The sequence below is a fragment of the Leucoraja erinacea genome, chromosome 18 (genome assembly GCF_028641065.1).
Source record: "Leucoraja erinacea ecotype New England chromosome 18, Leri_hhj_1, whole genome shotgun sequence".
Lineage (NCBI taxonomy): Eukaryota > Metazoa > Chordata > Chondrichthyes > Rajiformes > Rajidae > Leucoraja > Leucoraja erinaceus.
In genome coordinates, this window is record NC_073394.1 from 36,875,305 (window position 1) to 36,895,963 (window position 20,659).

Here is a 20,659-nt window from a genome sequence, read left to right on the forward strand (position 1 = left end):
AAGCACAAACTCCCTTTTACAGACCAATTTTCATTTATAGAAACATAGAAAACAGCTGCAGGAGTAGGCCATTCGGCCCTTCGAGCCTGCACCGCCATTTAATATGATCATGGCTGATCATCCAACTCAGTATCCTGTACATGCCTTCTCTCCATACCCCCTGATACCTTTAGCCACAAGGGCCACATCTAACTCCCTCTTAAATATAGCCAATGAACTGGCCTCAACTTCCTTCTGCGGCAGAGAATTCCAGAGATTCACCACTCTCTGTGTGAAAAATGTTTTTCTCATCTCGGTCCAAAAGGATTTCCCCTTATCCTTAAACTGTGACCCCTTGTTCTGGACTTCCACAACATCGGGAACAATCTTCCTGCATCTAGCCTGTCCAAACCCTTAAGAATTTTGTAAGTTTCTATAAGATCCCCCCTCAATCTTCTAAATTCTAGGCAGTACAAGCCGAGTCTATACAGTCTTTCTTCATATGAAAGTCCTGACATCCCAAGAATCAGTCTGGTGAACCTTCTCTGTACTCTCTCTATGGCACGAATGTCTTTCCTCAGATTAGGAGACCAAAATTGTATGCAATACTCCAGGTGTGGTCTCACCAAGACCCTGCACAACTGCAGTAGAACCTCCCTGCTCCTATACTCAAATCCTTTTGTTATGATTGCTAACATACCATTCGCTTTCTTCACTGCCTGCTGCACCTGCATGCCTACTTTCAATGACTGGTGTACCATGACACCCAGGTCTCGTTGCATCTCCCCTTTTCCTAATCGGCCACCATTCAGATAATAGTCTACTTTCCTGTTTTTGCCACCAAAGTGGATATCCTCACATTTATCCACATTATACTGCATCTGCCATGCATTTGCCCACTCACCCAGCCTATCCAAGTCACCTTGTAGCCTCCTAGCATCCTCCTCACAGCTAACACTGCCCCCCAGCTTCATGTCATCCGAAAACTTGGAGATGTTGCATTCAATTCCCTCATCCAAATCATTAATATATATTGCAATAATAATAATAATAATAATAATAATAATAATAATAATAATAATAATAATAATATATTTTATTGTCATTGCACGTCAGTGCAACGAGATTTAGTATGCAGCTTCCAACCGATGAAAAAGAAAAGTAAAATAAATAAATAAGCTGTGTGTCGTGACCATCCGAGGGAGACAGTCCAGGGGGGGTGGGGGGCACTCAGCAGGGCCGGTTCAGAGCCGCTATAGCTCTTGGAATAAAGCTGTTTCTGAGTCTGGAGGTACGGGCGTAGAAGGCCTTGTAACGTCTGCCGGAGGGAAGTAGTTCAAACAGTCCGTTACAGGGGTGTGATAAGTCTTTATGGATGCTGACAGCCTTCCTGAGGCACCATGTGTGGTAGATGCCCTCCAAGGCTGGTAGCTCTGTCCCAATGATCCTCTGATCCTCTGATCCTCTGAATAGCTGTGGTCCCTGCACTGAGCCTTGCGGTACCCCACTAGTCACTGCCTGCCATTCTGAAAAGGACCCGTTTACTCCTACTCTTTGCTTCCTGTCTGCCAGCCATGTTCTCTATCCACATTCAGCTCAGTCCTATTATTTTATAGGCAACAGACAATAGGTGCAGGAGCAGGCCATTTGGCCCTTCGAGCCAGCACTGCCATTCAATGTGATCATGGCTGATTATCCCCAATCAGTACCCCATTCCTGCCTTCTCCACATATCCCCTGACACCGCTATTTTTAAAAGCCCTATCTAGCGGCCCTCTGAGGCAGAGAATTCCACAGACTCACCATTCTCTGTGAGAAAATGTGTTTCCTCGAGGGCGAAAGCAGCGTGACAGAGCCGGGTAGGGGAACCAGCGGTAGGGAAAAATGTCGGCGTTTTTCGAGCAGAGCGCTTCAGACCCCGAGTACTGAGTTATGGTGGATGGCCAGCAGGCGGCGACAAAGTGAGTGAGTGGGGGGGAGGGGTGGAGGATTTTATTAAAAGACGTGTACATAAATATGTCCAAATGTTTTGAGGAGTGCATGATTGAATGTAAAAGTGAATTAGCTAGCGAAATGGAAGAAATCACGGAGTTTCAGCATGTGCGTTTGGTGGACCAAGGAATCAAAGGCCGAATCTGACATACACCCACAAATACACACACACACACACACACACACACACACACACACACACACACACACACACACACACACACACACACACACACAGAGTTTTAAAAGTATATAGATAGATAGATTATAAAGGATGATGTTTCTCACTACTTAGAAGCACAGGATAAAATAGGCCACAGTCAGCATGGTTTTGTGAATGGGAGATCTTGCCTGACAAACCCATTGGAATTCTTTGAGGAAGTAAATAGTAGGATAGACAAAGGAGGGTCAGTGGATGTGGTTTACCTGGATTTTGATAGTGTGGCACATGTGAGGCTGCTGAAGAAGATGAGAGCCCATGGGAAGATAGTGACATGGATAGCAGGTTTGCAGAGTGGCAATAAAGGGGGCTTTTTCTGGTTGGCTGCCAGTGACTAGCAGTGTTCCGCAAAGGTCGGTGCTTGGGCTGCTATCAAAGCCATCAATTCCATCATCCAAATCATTAATATGTAACGTGAAAGGTAGCGGTCCCAACACCAACCCCTGCGGATCACCATTAGTCACCGGCAGCCAACCAGAAAAAGCATATTTTATTCCTACTGTTAGCCTTCTGCCATTCGGACAACTTTCTATCCATCTATTTGTTCCCTCTAATTGTTCAGCAGCTTCACATGCAGAACCTCATCGCTGTAAACAACATGTACGGACTCTCTCCTTTCACTATCCTGTTATTTACTTCCTCAAATAATCCCAACAGATTACGCAGGTTGTACATTCTTCCCATTCTTTGTTTGATTTATATGTAATGAGATTTATTCTACAATCCTTGCACTCATACCTCCAATTATATCCCTTCCAGAGTCAACAACATCTACCACATCAACCACAGGTATGACCATAACCCCATCTCTTCACCACTGTTCCCATTATTCCAGGGGGGAAGTAAAGTAAGTAAGTAAGTAAGTAAGTTAGTTTATTGGCCAAGTATTCACATACAAGGAATTTGCCTTGGTGCTCCGCCCACAAGTAACAACATGACATATAGTGACAGTTACGATTGACTCAGAAAACACTAAACATTAATAATAATAAAACATTTATGATAAAACACCATTGATCAAGCATGTGAACCAACAAAATACCTGATCAAAGGGAAGCTACAGATTTTGGCTGTTGAGTAGAGCAACTACTCGTGGATAAATTCTGTTTTTAAGTCTGGCTGTGGCAGTTTTGACAGCCCGGAGTCGCCATCCAGAGGGAAGTGATTCAAAGAGTTGACCCCTAGGTGAGAGTGGTCAGAGATGATCTTACCAGCTCGATTCCTGGCCCTTGCAGTGTACAGTTCATCAATGGAGGGAAGATTGCAGCCAATAACCTTCTCTGCTGATCGGACGATTCGCTGCAGCCTCCACGTGTCATGTATCCCCAACTCTTCTGAAAATGCAAATACTCTGCAACCATGGCTTCTTCCACATTTTCCCGATGGACCTGAGGAAAGTGTTAGTTACTTGCTGAATTATTGTGATGACATTTTACACTCCACACTGACATGGTCAATTTTCTCATTTCTAGCATCGACAACAACTCCGACTTCAACAACAGGTACGGTATCAGCTGGGCCACAGCAGGTTGTTATCATTCATGTACACGGACCAACACACTGATCTTCTACAAAGCCACTGCAACCCTTCTTTTAAGACCTCCATTCCAGTCTGAGCTTCCAACTGCTCCTTTAAGCTCCCAATCTGCCCATATCAAGAGCAGCATTGAATGGTGTTGAATCTCTGCTTGTTACCTTCCCCATGTGTGTATTTAACTTTAAAATAAGTCTCCTAGTAATAGATGATGGAATTACTCAGAATTCTCCAGAACTAAACATACAAATCTTTATTTAAGCATCAACACCAACAACAACTTCAACCTCAACAGGTACCAAGTTAGCAATGAAAATTAATACAATTTGCATGAACTTCACAAGTCGCTGCATTTTCAATTCCCAAATAACCCACGTATGAGCAAGAACACTTACTTATGAGCAAGAACACTGAGTCGATTGTTGAATTTAGTTTATTAATTTAATTTATTATTGTCATGTAATGACAATAATAAATGTCATACAATGAAAAGCATTTTGTTGCAAGCTATCCAGTCAGCGAAAAAACTATACATGATTACAATCAATCTTTCCAAAGTGTAAAGATATTGTATAAAGGGTATAACATTTAGTGCAAGATAAATTCCAACAAAGTGTGATTAAAGATAGTTCTAAGGTCTCCAATGATGTAAATGGAAGGTCAAGTCCGCTTTCTAGCAGTGTCCCAGAAACATTCCCTGAATCTGGAAATATCATTTTCAAACTTCTGTACCTATTGCCTGATGGGAGAGGAGTGACCAGGGTGAGATAGGTCCTTGATTTTGCTGGTGGTCTTGCCGAAGCAGTGTGAAGGGTAAATGGAGACAATGGAAGGGAGGTTGGTTTGTGCGATGGTCACAGTTATTTCCACAATTCTCTGTAATTTCTTGCGGTTTTGGATGGAACTGTTCGCAGACCATGCTGTGAGGCATCCCGATAAAATGCTTTCCAAGGCGCATATGTAATGGTTGGTGAGGATTGTTTGTGACATTCCAAACTTCCTAAGCCTTCTAAGGGAGTAGTGGAATTGGTGTGCATTCTTGATAATTGCTTCGATGTGGCTGGTCCAGGACAAATTGCGAGTACTATTTCTTCCTAAGACCGTGAAGATTTCAATCATCTCTTCTTTGGCGCTATCAATGAGTGTGCACTGGTTCGTTTCCTGAAGTTGATCACAATCTCTGAACCAGTGGCGAGGATAACATTAATAATCATAAAACCTACTCCAGCAATTATGTAATGTTTTTGGACAGTCAAACTGACATTACCCCTTGAAATGTAGACCAGCTGGATGATAATTTAATTCCGGATCCTCTTGACATGAGATACCTCATCAAAGCACAATTTCATGATTTAAGCTTTGGAGATTTCTCGAGAAAAGCAGGGTGACTATTTAGTATTTGACATTAACAGCACAAGATCTCAGTGGGTTCATTGAATTCTGTCCTCCTGTTCACTTCAGGATGACACTTGTCATGTGGACTATAATAGGCCTTTTTCATGGGGCGACTTGACGCAAGATGTAGCCAGAGTGAAGTGGTCGTGGTCTAGCACGATATCACATGATATAACGGGGGGGTAGACAAAGAGTTCCCACGGTAATCAGCATTTCTGTTATTTGTGCGAGTGACTTGTCCCGTCTCCCGAGCTTTCCACTTAAATCTTGAATGACATTGTAACTGTCAAGTGTAATTAAATCATCATGTGGCACAAATGATGTCACTTTTTTTTTCACACACTATAAATATCCTCCCTTGGTTGAATTGGTACATACACACACAAAGCAGCGTTTTACTGTGTATGTGGGAGACACAGATGGAGTGAGCACAGTTACTGAGGCAGAGTCTCTCAGCCTGTGTGAGAGGGAGGGAGTGAGAGAGAGAGAGAGGCACACACAACGTGGATGTGAAATATCACCTGCCTGCTTCAGTGACAGACACCCGCCGCCAGTAAATGAAGCCACCCCCATCTGTCTCCCCCTCCTCTCCCTCGACTCCCCCACCTTTCCCTCCCAACTCCAGTCCCGTCCCGACCCGACCCCCTGGTAAACTGAAGGGAGCAACAATTAACTGCTGCCTGCCCGCTGAGTTAAAGAGTTCCCACGGTAAGACGATGTTAGTTGCGCCCAAGTTTAAATTTCCAACGTGTGTTTCAGAGTAAATCAAAAACTGTCTGAATCAGCAAGTTAGACACAAAATGCTGGAGTAACTCAGCGGGCCAAGCAGCATCTCTGGAGAAAAGGAATAGATTCCATTTTTGGTCGGGACCCTTCTTCGGGATGATTGTAGGGGGGAACTGGAAGCAAGAAAAGACCGGGACAAATCAGGGCCAACAACAGATGACCTCAGCAGGGTATTTTGAAGAAGGGTCCCGACCCGAAATGTCGCCTAACCCTTTCCTCCAGAGATGCTGCCTGACCCACTGAATCACTCCAGCACTTTATGTCTATATTTGGTTCCCTGATAGGCCAATTGTTGGCTAGGGATAGTGTGATCCCAAAAGGGAACCAGCGTTGCAAACCTTGGACTGGTTAACCGACAATTACTGCATGGGGGAGCGGGGGCAGGAGGGGGTGGGCGTGGGAGAGAGAGAGAGTTTAAGTTACCTAAAATTAAATAAGTCAATGTTCATAGTGAACACGGACACAAAATGTTGGTGTAACTCAGCAGGTAAGTCAGATCTGGGAAGAAAAACATAAAAAGCTGGAGTAAGTCAGCGTGTCAGGCAGCATCTCTGGAGAAAAAGTATAGGTGGCGATTCGAATCGGAACCCTTCTTCAGACATCCTAATCGGAATTGAGTCTGAAGATGTGTCTCGTCCCGAAACATCACCTATTTTTCTCCAGAGATGCTGCTTGACTCGCTGAGTTACCCCAGCTTTTTATGTTTTTCTTCGTTTTAAACCAGCATGTGCAGTTCACTCCTTTACACGGGTCTCTGGAGAACATTGATTGGTAGCATTCCGGACCCTGCTTCGGAAAGGCATCGATCGCTGATTGGCGAGGACTCCGAGCTGTATCTCTCAAAGAAGTACATGTGAAAAATTTCTCACGGACCATAAAAATGAGGGACCTTTCAGTAAAGTCCCTTTTAAAGATTATAGTTATTTTCTTGAATCTCTAACATAACTCATGAATAAGTTGATGTCCATATGAGGATGCAAATCTTTATTTTTTAAATTCCACAGAAGACAATTTTTACTCACCTTCTGTCCCCTCTGTCCAGCTTCCGGGTTCACCGTTCGCAGGAGTTCCCACGATACACGCAAGAGTCAGTACGGATATCGCACTCGCCACTACGTGCATATAATGTTGCAATGTTCAACCACAAGTGTACAAGTCACTCTTGGAGAAATTCAAGCTTGTTTGAATTTTCTCCCGAGTCACCAAGTTACACGAGTACCTGCCGTTAGCGCCACGGTGGTCCACGAATGCCGTACGGTTATCGTAAGAGGTTCCCACGATGTTCAACTCTGGTTAACTCTTGCGTCAAGTCACCACGTGAAAAAGGGGTTTAACAGAGAACTATGTTTACGTACATTATCTGTTGTGCTGATGCCAGTCAGGATTTCATTGTTTCGTTTCAGGACATATGACAATAAAACATTCCTGAATCTTGAATTAAAAAAACTATCATTGGGTAATGATGAACCCAGTTCCTAAAGCCTTCAGCTTTGGCATTTCCGCATGGTTAGAAACCCAGATTACACTCGTTTTTCCTCCAACTTCTCCTTATTTCTATTCCAGGCAAAATGACAACCTATGTATATGATCATCAAACATCAACGCCAGAAGGTAATGCAGCCATTATTATCATGTGATTCCCATTCAGATTAATAAGGACCTGAATGGAAACAGAACCAGTTGGAAGTGACCATTGAATGGGTGATTAGGGTGTGATCATGACCTGGTAAAATCTCCTCTACCTCATGTTAAATCCATACCATTTTCAGGCAACTAACAGGTTATTGCCTTTGATTATGGGATGAGCAATCCTTTGTATGTCTATTCTTATCAAATATAACAGCATCCACCCATGTAACTCTAGAATGCTGCCCAGATTCATTTTTTAGCACTGTCGCCATTTATTTTAATTCCCAACTATGTCCTGTAGATTGGTTTATGCATGAGAACCAATCATAGTAGAATAGGATCACTAACCCCATCCTACTGTACGATTTATACTAACACCCACTTCCTACACTGGTCAGTCTTGGAAACGGTCATGATGTTCTAACAACTAACAACCTGCTGTACTGCTATAATACGAATACTGATTAAAGATGATCTTGGACTTCAGATTGTATTCTTTGGCTATATACATGTCCAAACATCTGTCTATCACTGCTTTGAATGAACGCATTGACTAAGCCTTTATAGCCAGATGTGTTCTCACCATGCTCCTCAATGACTACAATCAAACAGCTTGGGTCTGATCAAATATTCTCGTAGTAAACGTGAACTTACCATCTGCCTTTAGCCACAACGACCTTCTGGAGGAATTCAGCAGCACAGACAAGATCTGAGGAGGGAATTGAACTGTGAACGTTTCACATTGGGAACCTTCTTGATTTCCTGTTATATACCGAAGTGTACGACTCCACATTTACCCACCACCCATTGTGTGAAAACCTTGTGCCTCAGAATTGTAGTAAATCTTTCCCCTTTCACCGTAAATCTATGTCCTCTGGTTCTTGATCCCCCTATTCTGGGTAAAAGAGTCTGTGCATCTCCTCTACCTATCCCCTCGTGATCTTTTACACCTTTATCAGATCACCCCTATTCTTCTTTGCTCCAAGGATTACAGTCCTGGCCTGCCTAACCTCTCACTATAGCTCAGGCCCACAGGTCCTGGCACCATCCTTGTTAATATTCTCAGCACCGTTTCCAGCTTAACACATCGTTCCAATAGCAGGGAAAGATTTTACAATAATGGCATGAAGTTTCCAATTCAATATCCTGAGAACTGGTTCTATGAACTGAGGGAAAATTGAATGATATTCTACTCCGCCTATTCACACAAACTAATGTCTTCCTTCCAGCACCAACATCGACAACAACTTCAACAAGTAAGTGATGAACAACACATTAACAATTACACTTCGCATTAACTTGGGAACAACTATTCCCAGGATGTTAACTAGTTTCTTTTGATGAAGTGGAGGAGAGTGTTTTAATACTTTCAGTCAAAACCTTAATATAATTAGACATTTTATCTTAACCTTTCTGGGTATATTGTAAACTTTGGAAATTATGAAATGAGAGGCAAAAATTCTACTCTGTCATCATTTTACTGAAATAAAATTTGAGATCTTCACAAATGAGACATTGAGATTATCATGGAAGTGAATTACACATTTTGTCGACAGTCACAACCTCTTCCTCAGGGTGGAAATGTCCAACATGAGAGGGCACAGCTATCATGTGAGTGGGGGAGTTTAATGAAGATGTCCAGGGAAAATGTTTTAATGCAGATAGTGGGGGCTGGACGTCGGAACACATTGCCAGGAGTAGTGGTGGAGGCATACACTATAGTGCCGTTTAAGAGGCTTTTTGATTGGCACATTGAAGTACAGGGAAGAGAGGGATTGAATTGCCAATCAGTAAAACAATTGATTGGTTGCAGCAAGTGAACTTCAGGTCAGGTCAGATGCAGGAACATTAAAAAGCCCGTCCGTGGACAGATCTGTTAAATAAGAAAAAACCTTTTCACCCAGAGAGTTGTGAATTTGTGGAATTCCCTGCCACAGAGGGCAGCGGAGACCAAATCACTGCATGGATTTAAGAGAGAGTGAGATAAAGCTCTAGGGGCTAGTAGAATCATGGGAAATGGGGAGATGGCAGGCACGGGTTATTGATTGGGGACGATCAGCCATGATCACACTGAATGGTGGTGCTGGCTTGAAGGGCCGAATGGCCTTCTCCTGCACCTATTTTTTCTATGGTTCTAGAGGAGCATATTAAACCTTGAAATTAACCTAGCCAGGTGACAGGTGTAACAGCCGTAGAGTATTTTGATCACAACTCCATATGTTTTGATGTGGACACATGGAACTACAGATGCCGGATAAGTTTTAAGTTTGTTGTGAAGAGCGATAAGTCTGGACCTTGCGGGAAGGTACTAAATTGGGGGAATTGTAGATTACAGCAACATTTAGCAGGAGCTAGGGTGAGTAAAGTGAGCCGTTGTCATTGGGCAAGTACTCATCTGACCGATAGGAGACTTATACTGGCAAGTTGATCAGTGTTTAAGACCAACATGTTTCAACAAGGAGGAAGGATAAGGATGGCAATGGAAGGGAACCTTGTCTGATCACAGAGGTTGTAACAGCTCAAAAGAAAAATGAACTCTATGTAAGGATTAGAAAGAAGAAATCAGACAAGTACTTTGAGGAATATAAAGCGATCAGGAAATAAATCACGCTGGCAATTGGTGAACAAAAATCCCAAGGCTTTGTATACATCCATGAAAATCGATAGGGTAACAATGGAAACAGTAGGACTGATCATGGATAAAGAAGGGAATTTGTGCTTGTAGTCAGAGGATGTAGACGAGGTAGTAAATGAGTACTTTGCATCAACGGTGTTTTCATGGTCCCTTATGTTTGTAAGCAGGAGCACAAAAATGTTTCTTGAATATAAATCGACTTTACAGAAAACTATCAATGTTATGTTGATACATATATGAATAAAAATATATCAATAATTTTCTGAAATATTCATATTCATCTCAAATTTAAATACGTGCACAGAGCAATGCAGATGGTGGGGAAGCAGTGGGAAAGTGATCTTGGAAAAGAAAGGCACATTCAACAATTTTCTCTATATAATACTGATCTTTTGTTATCATGGTCAAGATTAAATGGAGGACCAATACTGTGCAATCTTTTGCATGTTACGTAGGTGTAGCACCCAGACGGATAGACCAGTGGACTAGACGGATGGGATAGGATTGAGATGCAATTTTACACACCACACTGAAATGGTCAATTTTCTCATTTCCAGCATCGACAACAACTCCGACTTCAACAACAGGTATGGTATTAACTGGGCCACAGCAGGTTGTCATCATTCATGGTCACGGAACAAAAGACTGATCTTCTACAAAGCCACTGCGATGCTTTATTTCGGACCTCCATTCCAGTGTGAAGTACCACGTTCCTTTCACCTCCCATTCCAAGACACGCATTAAATGGTGTGGAATCTCTGCTTGTGTTGCCTTTATCACGGGTTTATTTAACTCCAAACATCTCTCGCAATGACCAACGGTGCAATTAAAAAAGGAACTAAAACAAAAAATCTTTATTTACAGCATCAACACTTGAGACAACTACTTCAACTTCAACTTCAACAGGTAATAAGTTAGCAATAAAAATTTGTTTTGCATGATCCTCACAAGTCTGCACCTGCGGGTTCATTGAATCTGTCCTCTTGTTTACATTACTCCAGTAATAAAGCAAAAGCTGTGAAAAACATTCCTGCCCATACTTCACTACTGGCCGATCCAGTTTCATTGAACACTGTTCTGTTGTTTTCTCCCGCCCTCCAGTAAAAACAGTACTCACAAGTGATTACTGGTTCATCCTATAATGAAAAACTATTTTTTTCAATCTCCACTGTTTACTTACTCAATAAACATGGTCTCCCCCAGACATATCCTCCCCTAATCTTTCAAATTTTATTCACACTTTCTCCCCATTCCCCCCCCCCCCCCCCCCCCCCCCCCCCCACCTCCCCCTGTCCCTCAGTATTCCTCCAATTGTGTGGACCCACGCGCTGCAAAGAACAATCCAAGACCACTGATTGTTACAAAAAAGAATAAGAAGAGTCCAAATGGATCTTGGTTCAATACTTTCAATTTCAACGGGAGAGCATGAAGAGCAGATAGAAATATTATGATTTGCATATAGGTTGATTGACAGATTCAATGTGTGAAATGTAGATTATTTGGGTCATAATAAATGCTATCCCCCATTTTCTAGTGACAGCATTGTTTCAAAATTACATCTTGAACTGTTTCCTCTCCAGAGTCAACACCATTGTCATCGACCACAGGTATGGACATTAGAAGGAAGCAGTTGATGACTTGACAAATACTTTGTTGATTTCAGTGTAGTCAGATTTATTCTATGATCCCCGCACTCACATCTTCAATTGCATCACTTCCAGAGTCAGTAACATCATCATCAACCACAGGTAAGATCACAGCCCCATCTCAAAAGTCTGCTCCCATTATCCCAGGAACATCAATCTTAAATTAATTCTGTTGATTTTCAATTCATCTCAAATGCAATTTAATTATATCTTCAACAGCAGCATCTGCTGCAACTATTCAAGAAGGCTTTACAGAATAATTCCATGATGTTTACAATTCAATATCATGAGAACTGGTTCTGAGAACTGGGAGATGATGGATAGATATTCCAGTCTGCCTATTCACACAAACTAATGTGTTTCTTCCAGCACCAACATCGACCACAACTTCAAGAACAAGTAAGTAATGAACAACATGTTAACAATTACACAATGCATTAACCTGGGAACAACTATTCCCAGGATGTGAACTTGTTACTCTTGATGAGGTGAAGGAGAGTATTTTAATATTTTCAGACATGGAGTTCATCATGGAAGTAAATTCAGGAATTTGTGTACATTCAGATTATTTTTCACAGGGTGGAAAATTTCTAACACTAGCTCACATAGCTATCAGATGAGTGTGAGATTTTAATGAAGATGGCTTGGGCAAATGTTTTGATGTAGACAGTGGGGTGGGAGGAGGGCTATAGCACACTGCCGGAGTAAACCTGATCTACTCATTGAAGACAGAGGGTTGCAGTGCAATGGTATTATTATTGCAGGAGGTCTTTGACGAATGGAATTCTGAGTGATCCATTGGAGAAAATTATGAAATGTTTTGCAATATTACATATGTGTAGCAACCATGAGGAAAGATAGAAGGGTGGACAGATGGACAGGATTGAGATGAAATTTGACACTCCACTGACATGATCATTTGTCTCATTTCCAGCATCGGCAACGACCCCAACTTCAACAGCAGGTATGGTATCAGCTGGGCCACAGCAGGTTGTTATCATTCATATACATGGACCAACACACTGATCTTTTATAAAGGCACTGCAACACTTGTTTTCAGACCTCCATTCCAGTCTGAGCCTCCACATTCCTTTCACCTCCCATTCCAAGAGCCGCATTGAATGGTGTGGAATCTCTGCTTGTGTTACCTTTGTCACGGATTTATTTAACTCCAAACTACTCTACCAATAATGGAATTGCTCAGATTCCTCTGGAACTAAACAGACAAATCTTGATTTACAGCGTCAACATTTCAAACAACTACTTCACCAGTCAATAAGTTAGCAACAATAATGTAGCAAATGTCATGATCCTCACAAGTTGCTGCAAGTTTCAATCCAAAAAAAATCCACTCATAAGAGCATGCACATTTAAGGACATGTTGATTAAACCAGCAGTGTGGACACATTTAATAATCATAATACCTACTTAATCCATAATATTTCAACACCCCCTGTCCCAATAGTTTTATTCTCTTTTTCTATTCCCATTCATCTTTCAGAATCTGTTGTTGGTGGCACCTCCCGAAGTAAGTATTGATTAATTTAACTTTGCACAAAAAACAATAAATATTTAACTGGCAATCAGATTCAGCTGGTCAGTAATAGATGTTATCCATTGCTTCATACAGAGTTCTTTCTTTAGATGGTAGAGGGCAGGTTTCTGTTTGTTCAAAGATGATCCCAAACCATTTTCTTAGAAAGGTTAGAGAGGGTCCTGACTCCAAACTTGGGCGTGTTCTGTCTAATTTTGTGTCTTGCTCAGAAACAGATCTGATTTACTGAGTGAAGTGAAGTATGACCAGAATGCTAACATAACTGGAGTGCCTGTTAATATGAGGAGAGATTGAGAGGGCTACATCGCTTGGAAAGATGTTGTTCAGCTGGAAAGAGTGCAGAGAAGATTTACGAGAGGATGTTGCCAGGACTTGATACCCTGAGCTTTGGGGAGTGGTTGAGCAGGCTCGGACTTTATTCCTTGCAACACTGGGGGATGTATAATGATCTTATTGAGGACTAGAAGTTCATGAGGGGAAAAGATAGAGAAGATGCACAGAGATTTTAGATTTAGTTTTAAAGATACAGTATGGACGCAGGCCCTTTGGCCCATCGAGTCCATGCTGACAACGATCATCCACACATGAGTCTTTTACCTTGTGTAAGGGAATCAAGAACCACAACACATGGTCTAAGGTGGGTAGAGAGAAAGATTTAAGAGGAACCTGTGAGGCAAATGTTTTCACATAGTGGGTGGTGTGGATATGGAATGAGCTGCCAGAGCAGAGAATTAAAGCACAAACTACAGCAACATTAAAAAAACATTCAGACAAGGATAAGCACAGAAGAAGTTTTGAGGGACATAGGAAACGTGGGCAGACGGGACTAATGTAGATGGGACAGTTTTGTCTTCATGAGCAAGTTGGGCCAAGGGGACCATTTTTTGCTCTATGACTGTGAGAATGATAAGAGACAGAGATTATTACTTTAAAATTGTGTTCTTTAGATGTCCACATGTAAACGGATTATCCTGCTGTGGAGATATAATGTAAAATGCTGTTTACATACAGGATCTATAGATCACCCCTTATCCTCCAGTGCTCCAAGAAATAAAGTCCAAACCTGTGTCACTTGTTCCCACCTCCACAATTAATTTGCAACATACAAATAGATTTCATCTCCTTCCAGTGAATACTGTCAGACTGCTGTCTCCCCCAGTCAAACTAAGTTAACGACTGTCCAGCAATTGTTTACATGGAGTCACGCATCAATTGTCTGCCTTCCTGCTCCAGTCTGGGTGAAAATGTGTATCCACCAGAATCTGACAGTCCTCCCATCACCACTCTGTTGGGGGATTAACATTCGCTCCCACCAAATATGCTCAAGGGTTAAGGAAGGGGAGGAGACAGTAAGACCTCCAATTTTGCTAGCCCTTACAGTCTCCTTCCCTTCCTTAACCCTTGAGCTGTCTCCTCCCACCCTCCTATCCGCCCGCCCTCGGGCTCCTCCTCCTCCCCTCTTCCTTCCGTCTTCCCCACCCACCCCCATCAGTCTGAAGAAGGGTTTGGGCCCGAAACGTTGCCTATTTCCTTCGCTTCATAGATGCTGCTGCACCCGCTGAGTTTCTCCAGCTATTTTGTGTACCTTCGATTTTCCAGCATCTGCAGTTCCTTCTTGAAAACTAAGTTAACGACTGTCCAGCAATTGTTTACATGGAGTCACGCATAAATTGTCTGCCTTCCTGCTCCAGTCTGGGTGAAAATGTGTATCCACCAGAATCTGACTGGCCTCCCATCATCACTCTGTTGAGGGATAGACATTCGCTCTCACCAAATATGTGGAAATACAGCCCAGATTCAGCACCTCCTAATTGTAACCAAATCATCTTCATGACATGTTATTCATCAAAGATGTAATTTCCCCCCAGACCTTCAATGTGTAAGGTATCATGGTTATGGGAAGAAGACAGGAGAATGGTGTTGAGAGGGAAAGATAGATCAGCCATGATAGAATGGTGGAGTAGACTTGATGGGCCAAATGGCCTACTTCTGCTCCTATGACTTCTGAATTTATGAACTATGAAAAGTTAAGAGTGTTTAATTGTCAAACAAACAATTAAATTCTAACTTGCAGCAGCATGATAAGTAATTGCTCCTCATCTTCAATCCATGAGAACATGAATACATGAACCAGCAGAAGAAGTCAGCACGCAGGTCTTTCAGTTGTTTCTGCCAGTAATTCATCAAGATAATGGCTAATACATCAACCCAGAATCTACATCAGAATAGGCATAGACATACCGAATCTCCTCAATCTTTGAAGAAAGAAGAGGTATTGATGGGCATTGTTGAAGATTACATCAATATACTGGGCCCAGGACAGATCTTCAGAGATATGCATGCCCAGTAACTTGAAAGAGTTGACTCTCTCCATCGTCATTGCAGAAAAAGCACCCTTTATTCCTTCTGCAGGGGTAGTAGTGGTGTTGGTGTGCATTCTTGGCCATTGCTTCGATGTGGCGGGTCCAGGACAAATTGCTAGTGATATTTCTTCCAAAGACCATGACGCTTTCAATCATCTCTACTTCGGCGCTATCAATGTGTGTGCACTGCTTCGTTTCTGAGGTCGAGCACAATCTCCGAGCTATTAATGATCATATATCCTACTCCAGCAATTATTTAATGTTTTTGGCCAGTCAAACTGACATTACCCATTGAAATGGAGACCAGATGGAAGATAATTTAATTCTGGATCCTCTTGACATGATATATCTCATCAAAGCAAAATTTCATGATTTAAGCTTTGGAGATTTCTTGAGAAAAGCAGGGTGACTATTTAGAATATTTGACATTAACAGCACAAGAACTCAGTGGGTTCATTGAATTCTGTCCTCCTGTTCACTTCAGTAACATAAAATCAAGCCCATATTCTAGATCAATTCCCGTCCCACCATCTTCATCTGCTTCATTCAGTTATTCATGATGCTCTTTAAAGCTTTTAAAAGATACTTTTTTTCTCATCACGCAGTGAGAAACAATTTTTCTAATCTTGCGCACTTACTATTTTTTCAACCAACCTCCTCCATCTTACCCACCCTGTTTTCCTTCCAATTGTGTGGTCCCACCTGCTGTAAAGCGTAATATGGGACCACTTTTTTTCCAATATAGAATGCGAATACAATACTTCAACAGCAATGGAAGAGCATTAAAACCAGGGAATGTGTGAAATGTAGATACTTCAGGGCATAACAACTGCTTTACTGCACATTATAATCAATTCCTGTCACACCATCTTCTTGTTCTCATCACGCAGTGAGACACAATTTTCTAATCTTCCACATTATGTTTTCAACCAATCTCCCCATCTCGTCCACCCTCAGTATTCCTTCCAATTGTGTGGTCCCAACTGCTGTAAAGTGTAATATGGCCCCATTTTTTTCCAATAAAGAATGGGAATATAACACTTCAACAGCAAGGGGAGAACATTAAAATCAGGGAATGGGCGAAATGTAGATCCTTCAGGGCATAACTGCTTTACTCCACTCTCTAATGGCAGATTAGTTTCAAAATTACATCTTAAACTGTTTCCTCTCCAGAGTCAACACCATTGTCACTGACCACATGTATGGACATCAGCAGTTGAGATTGATGACTGAACAAATAGTTGATTGATTTATATGTAATGAGATTTATTCTACAATCCTTGCACTCATATCTTCAATTATATCCCTTCCAGAGTCAACAACATCAACCACATCAACCACAGGTATGACCATAACCCCATCTCTTCACCTCTGTTCCCATTATTCCAGGGGGAAAGTAAGTAAGTTAGTTTATTGGCCAAGTATTCACATACAAGGAATTTGCCTTGGTGCTCCGCCCACAAGTAACAACATGACATACAGTGACAGTTACGATTTACTCAGAAAACACTAAACATTAATAATAATAAAACATTTATGATAAAACACTATTGATCAAGCATGTGAACCAACAAAATACCAGATCAAAGGGAGGCTACAGACTTTGGCTGTTGAGTAGAGCAACTACTTGTGGATAAAATCTGTTCTTAAGTCTGGCTGTGACAATTTTGACAGTCCGGAGTCGCCATCCAGAGGGAAGTGATTCAAAGAGTTTGTGGCCTGGGTGAGAGGGGTCAGAGTACAGTGTACAGTTGATCAATGGAGGGAAGGTTGCAGCCAATAACCTTCTCTGCTGATCGGCCGATTCACTGCAGCCTCCACGTGTCGTGCTTGGTGGCTGAGCTAAACCAGACCATGATGGAGAAGGTGAGAAGGGACTTTACGATGACCATGTAGAATTGGACCATCATTACCTGTGGTAGATTGTGCTTCCTCAGCTGCCGTAGGAAGTACATCCTCTGTTGTGCCTTTTTGACTGTGGAGTCAAAGGTAGCCCCCACTTAAGGTCCTTGGAGATAATCTTTCCCAGGAAGTTAAAAGACTCCACAGATGCAACTGTGGTGTTGTTGATGGTGAGTGGGGTGAGGGGAGGAGGTGCTCTCCTAAAGTCTACAATTAATTCCACTGTCTTAAGAGCATTGATCTCCAGGTTGTTGTGACGGCAGTAGGACGCCAGCTGTGACACTTCCTGTCTTTAGGCAGATTCCTCCCCTTCCTGGATCTGTCCAATCAGGGTTGTGTCATCTGCAAACTTGACAGAGTTGTCTGTGGAGGTACAGTCGTTGGTGTAGGGAGAGTAGAGGAGAGGAGACAGTACGTAACCTTGCGGTGCTCCTATGCTGAGTGTTTGCGGGTCCGAGATGTGCTTTCCCAGCCTCACATGCTGCTTCCTGTCTGTCACGAAGCTGGTGATCCACCGACAGATGGGTTCAGCCACAGTCAACTCGGAAAGTTTGGAGTGTAGTAGCTCTTGCACAATGGTGTTGAATGCAGAGCTAAAATCAACAAACAGGTCCCCTGGTGGTCTAGGTGCTGTAGGATGAAGTGCAGGCCCAGGTTGACTGCATTATCCACAGATCTATTGGCCCGATATGTAAACTGCAGAGTGTCCAGCAGGGGGTTTGTGATATTTTTCAGCTTGGCCAGCATAAGGGCATGGACACGCTAGAGGCAGGAAACATGTTCCTGATGTTGGGGGAGTCCTGAACCAGGGGCCACAGTTTAAGAATAAGGAGTAATCCATGTAGAACTGAGACGAGGAAACATTTTTTCTCACAGAGAGTGGTGAGACTGTGTAATTCTCTGCCTCAGAGGGCAGTGGAGGCTGGTTCTCTGGATGCTTTGAAGAGAGAGCTAGATAGGGCTCCTAAAAATAGCAGTGGATATGGGGAGAAGGCAGGAACGGGGTACTGATTGGGGATGTTCAGCCATGATCACATTCAATGACGGTGCTGGCTTGAAGGGCCAAATGGCATATTCCTGCACCTAATGTCTACTGTCTATTGTCTATAAATATTTCTAGTACTTCATGAATACAGAGGTCAGTTGGATAGGCCTGTAGTCATTAAGACAAATAATGCATGCCTTTTTGGGTACAGGGACAAGAGTGGAGACTTTGAAGCAGGCAGGGTCAGTACATGTTTGCAGGGACTGGTTAAAAATGTCTGTATAGACCGGTGCCAGGTGTTTGACACAGAGCTTAAGAGTGGAGGGGGAAACATTGTCAGGTCCTGGAGATTTCCGGCTCTTTTGTCCCCTGAAAAGCCTCTCCACCTCCTCTAATTTTAGTGTTGATATTGGATAAGTGATGTTGTGCAGCACAGAGGGTGTGGGTGTGAAGTGGTGATTGGAGGGGGGTGGGTGTACAAGGACCCAGTCTTTGGAGACTGAGGTCAGGCTGTGAGTGGGTGTGAAGTGTTGGTTGGGGTGGGAAATGGGCCAGTCTTTTCATACTGGAGTCTTGCCTTAAGTAGGTGTGAAGTGGTGAATGGGAAGGACAGGGTGCAGGGTCCATTCTTTGTAGACTGGGGTCTGGCTGTGTTGGTTGGGGAGGGGGGGAGGTGGTACCAAGGTCAAAGAGCGGGAGGGCTTTCCTCTTGTAGCAGGTAATTTCTTGCAAGCCCTTCCAAATTGAAGAAGACTCACAAGCTGAGAACTTGCTCCTCAACTTCTCAAAGTACTTTTCCTTGGCAGCTCTGATTCCTCTTCTCAGCTTATACTTGGCCTGCCTGTAGAGGTCTGCATCCATGCTCATGAAGGCCTCCTCTTTAGACCGTTGGAGCAGTGTGAGTTCTGCAGTGAACCAGGCTTGTTGTTGTTGAACCATGTCCGGGTCGTAGTTGGAATGCAACTGTTGAAAGGTTATTCTTTGTCCAAGATGCACCCAATAAAACAATGTTGATTTCATACAATGGTTTGAGAGAGTCCTGATCCCAATCTGGGATATTGTGTGTAATTTTGCCTTTTGCTCAGGAACAGCTTTGATTTTACAGAGTGAAAACTGAAGATTGACCAGAATGCTACCTGAACTGGGGGGAACAGGATGAGGAGACATTAAGGAGGCTAGATGTTCATTTAAAGTTTAGAGAATTTTAGTTGACTTCATTGAATCACATTAAAATCTTCGAGGGCAGGACAGGTTAGTTTTGTTGAGATTAATTGCCATGGACTTCAGACACTCAGAATGAGAAGTTGGTCCAAGTTAAGGAAGATAAGAAATGTTCAGTCTGTGGGGGTATTAATTAAAATTGTGATCTATAAATGTCCACATTTTATTGGATTCTCCTGATGTAGGTAAATTAGACATGAAAAATGTGGTTTACATACAGGATCTGTCGAGCAACTCTTAATTCTTACCTCTACTTTCATGCATGAAGTATATTTTAGTTACGGAGACACAATTAGGACAATTCTCAGACATTCCAGCAATCTTCTGCCCAACCAAACTGAATAGGTGTCCTCACTGTACGCAGCATTATCCTCCCTTTGCATTGAATCATCCTTTGACAATTCCTGTGTCACATAAAAAGTAATGTCAGAGTGTGAATTCAACTTTTGTGGAGTGAAATGGTATGAAAATCAATCCCCTCAAGCTATCTGCGGTAATATGAGTGCTTCTTCTGAACAACGGAAGCAGGTAGGTCAGCAATTTCTTCCCGATTCCTGTTACGGCAGAGGGTCTAGCTGCCAACTCCTTGGTCGGACCTCACTCCATAACAGCACCTAACACAAACAAGGTATTTACACTCATATCATTTCATTCCAAAAACCATTTTAATGGCCCCCAGTTACCCCATTGCTAGGGAAGGCAATGATCTACATATCCAATTCCACTTAGTTTAACTAAAAACACAATGTTATGAAATTCGTCAGGTGCCTACGCTCCCAATCACATTCCTTTCGCCTAGCTCCCAGCCCATCATGTCA

The 20,659-nt window shown here is 42.6% G+C and overlaps 1 long non-coding RNA gene across 1 annotated transcript; it reads left to right on the plus strand.

Moving 5' to 3' along the window:
* The first annotated feature begins 5,789 nt into the window (after nucleotides 1-5,789).
* LOC129705937 (uncharacterized) lies at nucleotides 5,790-11,069 on the plus strand. The gene is made up of 3 exons (XR_008724985.1): nucleotides 5,790-8,790; nucleotides 10,727-10,756; nucleotides 11,034-11,069. It is a non-coding gene; the product is annotated as an uncharacterized LOC129705937 (long non-coding RNA).
* The last annotated feature ends 9,590 nt before the right edge of the window (nucleotides 11,070-20,659 follow it).